This window comes from Patiria miniata, unplaced genomic scaffold (assembly GCF_015706575.1).
Source record: "Patiria miniata isolate m_02_andy unplaced genomic scaffold, ASM1570657v1 HiC_scaffold_1, whole genome shotgun sequence".
NCBI classification, from domain to species: Eukaryota; Metazoa; Echinodermata; class Asteroidea; order Valvatida; family Asterinidae; genus Patiria; species Patiria miniata.
In genome coordinates this window covers 19,422,821-19,429,118 of record NW_024037047.1, presented here as the reverse complement: position 1 = coordinate 19,429,118, position 6,298 = coordinate 19,422,821, and positions in this window count along the sequence as shown.

Here is a 6,298-nt window from a genome sequence, read left to right as displayed (position 1 = left end):
TTGCGTCGGGGTGATAAAAATCAAATTAGGTTTGCCCTTCACCGACGTATAAACAGTGTTTACTCAGTGTGTTACCTCCCGAGTGAAAGTTGGAAAAAATCACTCGGGTGGGACGGAACCCACGACCTCCTGCTTTCTAGTGCAGATGTCTTACCACTCGACCACCAAGCTAACGGGATCGGTTGGCTGGTTCGAATCTAATGTACATAGCAGCGGGTACCGCATAAACTATTATAAAACTGGGCAAGTGCAGCCATGTTGTTGCGAAGGCCGATTTCTAAAGGTTATTGTACTACTTTATTTTTAATGAAACGACATTTACGGCGCATAAGACATGTGGATGTTCGCCAGCGAATCTTTGAAAATCAATTTTTCCCGTTTGGAAGACCGTATCTTCATACAACTTTCAGGGTTTGTTTCCCTTATTAAATGATCCAACTATGTATGTGTTAATATTAATTTTGATATGTTTGTATTTTTCGTTGAAATTGGAAAAATAGGCTTTGGTACGTCAATTTTTCAAAGCTGTAGCACTGGTGTTTGCAATATCTGTCAATCTTTTCAAGCCTCACGAATATTAATAAGGTTCCAACCCCTATGGTGTGCAGTAAACATTTGCAGCATCGCCTCCTTCACGAGTTATTAATTGATAAATATCGCCCTTTTTGCCGGCCTCCATTGGTCGATACCGAGACCCACGCGAAGTCGAGCCGATGCACGCTGTAATAAAATGCTCTTCGTCATTTTTGTCCTAACATCGGCCAACCTGAAAACTATGAGTTTGGTCGGAAAAAAATCCTCGTCAAAATTTTCCTTGGAGATTTTTTCAAGGTGCAGCACAAGCGTTTGCAACAACAGATTAAGTTGAAATTTGGAATATACTTAGGTGGTATTACTTTTAGTGTTCAACTACAAATAACAACTTATTGGGATTCCTAGAAATTGAGATAAATACATAGATTTGGGGACGTTTTCGAACGATTCTTCCCGACTTTAATGTCGGCTTTACCAGCTAGTAACCAGTACTAGGCTGACGTTTTGACATCGATGACGGCGATTTTTTTGACTGACATGAAATTTAGAATTTCACTAGTTCTTCTGTTAGAATTTAACATTTTAATCATACTGAGCATTTTTTTCTGAAAAACATAATTAACATTCAAAAGGCCATGTTTTTGTTTTCGGCTGCATGATTTCCACTGCTCATCATGATAAGTGCATGATCAGATAAACCTTGTCTTTTAACAACGGCGACGCTTATGTCAACCACATGGTTGAGTAATGCATCTATCACAAAAATGTCCCCCCTCCCCCGGCCGCCCCAGGTCCGATGTCGGGATTTGGTCACATTTTTCATGCCCCAGGGTGGGGATCGATTTTGGTCACTCAAATTACATTGTTACCTTTGGCGTGCTACATGGAAATGCGTTATGCAAGTCGGGGCATGGTCGGGAATTTTCACTACAATTTTGCCCGAGGGGTAGGGATTTTGTCACTTCAAAAGTGACAATCCCCACGTCTTGGGTGGGGCAGCCCGGGGGGAGGGGGGGGGGAACAATTGATTATATAGGCGCATAAGGAAACCGTGTGCAAGAGGAGGTTTTTTTTTCGTAAAGTCATGGCTTGGACAGAAATTCTACGTCTGTGCACAAACCTCAACAAAATACTGATGGGCTTAAGCCGAAATATTTTGTCTCAAACCGTATCGGGTCAGTTAAAAACATACTGACACATGCTTCCCGTGCTATTTTCGAGTCTCACCAAATGTTTTGTCGATTGCTATTTTCCTAGACCTAAACAAGTTATTCCTTTTTGGATGAGACATAACGCACGGAAAGAAATTCACCAACGTTGATGTAATATTTCTGCACACAATTCAAATCCGGCCTGCCGCAGACAATAGTTCGGCTCTCGCAGCCGGACTGGTTCAATCATTTTGTGCGCCACCAAATGAAAACCATTTTGCAGAGGGGCTCATTACTCGGACACTCTCGATAGAAGTGACATTTAATTGAATGTACACGAACCATCGGTACCGATGGTTCGTGTACAAACCAGAATAAGCCAATAAGACAACAGCGCCGATGGTTTGTGCACTGACAGATACAACCAATGAGAGAGCATACAATCACTGGTGGTCATCGGCCCAGTGACCTTGCCCAGCTCAGCTATCAGTGAGATTTACGTAACGTTGCGTAACAAAGTGTATGCGGGGAAACTGTGGCCAGGGCCCTGGCCCTGCACAAGGCCATGCATGTGCATGCTATCTTAATATGTTAATGTAACGTACACTTTGTACAGTTGAAACCTTATAATTCTTTGCTTCTATTTCTGGACAAAGGTTTGCTGCTTGCACTTTAATATATTAGTTGGACATGGTTGTACGGAAACTTGGAGAACGAAAATCTAAACAGGAATATGCTGAAATGTAGCGCTCACTGAGAAAGAGAACTGGAGTTCACATGTATACATGTCAACCGTGCAGACAAGTTCTGGGAGAGAATATTCAACCGACGGCGAGATTACCAACGCAAGCTACAGGATTTAATGTCTTCATTATCTGGGCAATTCCACCGTGATTGACATTACATGTATCAAATCAGCTCTAATGTCTAAACAATTACAGCCAACTGAACCATGTTTGGCAAAGGGGTTAATAGGACCTACATACACAATTTACAGTATTGAATCTTTGAAATTTCATGGTTAGCTTTTTTGACTTGGGGGTTGTTTAGTGCCGTGATAGTCCGAAAATTTGGGACTCTCAATACTGTGTATGAGAGTCCCAAAACAGGAACTAGCGGGAACCATTCTCAATTTACTACACATTTCTCCATAGTCAAGCCACCAGACTATTGACTTTGAATGAAATGAGTTCAGTCTTTTCAAATAGTTGGACCATGGTTGAACATGTACCAGTCTAGTATTTAGCCCCATTTTGAAATCACCTGACTTCCCTCTCATGTGCAAAATATTAAAGAAAAGTCTCCTTTAAAAATTGAATTGAGTCTGCAAACTTGGTTGGTGAAATACTGAGGACATTTTCTTTGCCCCAGTGGAATTTTTGGAGAAATTTGCTGGCTTAACTGTGAGTAAAGTGGGCCTGATTTAGTTTTGCACGTTTCAGAGCACTCCAGAGCCCTGATTGGTACTGTGACTGACATTAAAAAAAGCGATGCATTAAAAAAAGCTCCCCCCTCCCGAGTGACGAAGAAAATACATAGAGCAACTCGTCATAAATAAACCCTAGAAATTTCATGAATATAGGGCAAAGGGTTCTGGAATTATGGCTAATTAATTATTCATATGTACGAATGATTATTCTTCTCTTGGCACTAACATGCTGCAAATTCACGCCCGCACCCCTATTTTGCCTTCCCGCACCCCTTTCCTCTCTTTGCACTAACATGCTGCAAATTCACGCCCCCTCCCCCGAGTGACGAAGAAAATGCATAGAACAACTCTTCATAAATATACCCAAGAAATTTCATTATTATAGGGCAAAGGGTTCTGGAATTATGGCTAATTAATATTCATATGTTTGAATGATTATTCTTCTCTTGGCACTAACATGCTGCAAATTCACGCCCGCACCCCTATTTTGCCTTCCCGCACCACTTTCCTCTCTAAGCACTAACGTGCTGCAAATTCACGCCCCCTCCCCCGAGTGACGACGAAAATGCATAGAGCAACTCTTCATAAATATACCCAAGAAATTTCATGATTATAGGGCAAAGGGTTCTGGAATTATGGCTAATGAATATTCATATGTACGAATGATTATTCTTCTCTTGGCACTAACATGCTGCAAATTCACGCCCGCACCCCTATTTTGCCTTCCCGCACCCCTTTCCTCTCTTTGCACTAACGTGCTGCAAATTCACGCCCCCTCCCCCGAGTGACGAAGAAAATGCATAGAACAACTCTTCATAAATATACCCAAGAAATTTCATGATTATAGGGCAAAGGGTTCTGGAATTATGGCTAATGAATATTCATATGTACGAATGATTATTCTTCTCTTGGCACTAACATGCTGCAAATTCACGCCCGCACCCCTATTTTGCCTTCCCGCACCCCTTTCCTCTCTTTGCACTAACGTGCTGCAAATTCACGCCCCCTCCCCCGAGTGACGAAGAAAATGCATAGAACAACTCTTCATAAATATACCCAAGACATTTCATGATTATAGGGCAAAGGGTTCTGGAATTATGGCTAATTAATATTCATATGTACGAATGATTATTCTTCTCTTGGCACTAACATGCTGCAAATTCACGCCCGCACCCCTATTTTGCCTTCCCGCACCCCTTTCCTCTCTTTGCACTAACGTGCTGCAAATTCACGCCCCCTCCCCCGAGTGACGAAGAAAATGCATAGAGCAACTCTTCATAAATATACCCAAGAAATTTCATGATTATAGGGCAAAGGGTTCTGGAATTATGGCTAATTAATATTCATATGTACGAATGATTATTCTTCTCTTGGCACTAACGTGCTGCAAATTCACGCCCCCTCCCCGAGTGACGAAGAAAATGCATAGAACAACTCTTCATAAATATACCCAAGAAATTTCATGATTATAGGGCAAAGGGTTCTGGAATTATGGCTAATTAATATTCATATGTACGAATGATTATTCTTCTCTTGGCACTAACATGCTGCAAATTCACGCCCGCACCCCTATTTTGCCTTCCCGCACCCCTTTCCTCTCTTTGCACTAACGTGCTGCAAATTCACGCCCCCTCCCCGAGTGACGAAGAAAATGCATAGAACAACTCTTCATAAATATACCCAAGAAATTTCATGATTATAGGGCAAGGGGTTCTGGAAATATGGCTAATTAATATTCATATGTACGAATGATTATTCTTCTCTTGGCACTAACATGCTGCAAATTCACGCCCGCACCCCTATTTTGCCTTCCCGCACCCCTTTCCTCTCTTTGCACTTACGTGCTGCAAATTCACGCCCCCTCCCCCGAGTGACGACGAAAATGCACAGAGCCACTCTTCATAAATATACCCAAGAAATTTCATGATTATAGGGCAAAGGGTTCTGGAATTATGGCTAATTAATATTCATATGTATGAATGATTATTCTTCTCTTGGCACTAACATGCTGCAAATTCACGCCCGCACCCCTATTTTGCCTTCCCGCACCCCTTTCCTCTCTTTGCACTAACGTGCTGCAAATTCACGCCCCCTCCCCCGAGTGACGAAGAAAATGCATAGAGCAACTCTTCATAAATATACCCAAGAAATTTCATGATTATAGGACAAAGGGTTCTGGAATTATGGCTAATTAATTATTCATATGTACGAATGGTTATTCTGGTTTGTGTACGCTGCGTATATGGGAAAATTCGCATGGCACCGGGAAATTTTTCGCTGCGCAACAACCCCTGGTCTGATTTTTATATTTTTTTGTTGTCAAAAGATGCGCAAGGCTCGAGGCTAAAAAGTCATAACAGCTCAGGTTGCGAAAAAAATTTTTTAAGGCTATCGCGGAAAAAGTCGAGGGGGTGGCGAATTCCGCCCCGGCTCTTTTAGGGAAAAAAAACCCCACATTTTTTATTTCTCCTTCGTTACATCAAAAGTAAAAAACTACGCTGGGTTAGGTTTATCCGTCGCCAAAATGAGGGGGGACGTGAGGGAACACGTATCTGCCCCGCCCCGGAAATCAGTATCAACATTTCTAAAATTATATCATGAAAGTATGCTCCGGGGAATATGGTGGCGCAAAGGAACTGCTTTTGGTGGTGGGGGGGGGGGGGGCATGTACAGCTTACATGTTTAATTGTTTGCAATTGCTTTTTTCATTAAATGTATGTATTAATTCATGTTATAGGGGATTCCTACTACTCGACAAGCTCTGCTTTTTGGAAATACCCTTCCTTCATCTCTAATTTAAACATAATGCGCTCAAAGTCTATAAATATATTTCTTAAAACCAGTACCCTATCAATTCCTTAATATATTACAAAGTGGTGTTTCCTAACTTGGCACACTTCGACGTTTACCTTGACTTTCCTCATGTAGTGTTGCCAAACTTATTTGTTGATAAACTTCAAATTCAGTCCGTGAAATACTGGTACTTACTCCTTATTACTGCGGCGGTTTATACCTCTGTAAACTATTTCGGTGTCATGAGATTGTTTTCTGAAATTCAAAAACGGTGGCATCCGGAAATTGGGCACACAAACGGCTGAATGTTCCCTAACGTGGCGCACTTAAATAAATATCGGAAAATTCCATTGAAGAATTCTGTAAAGTTGATAAAATCTGATAAACCATT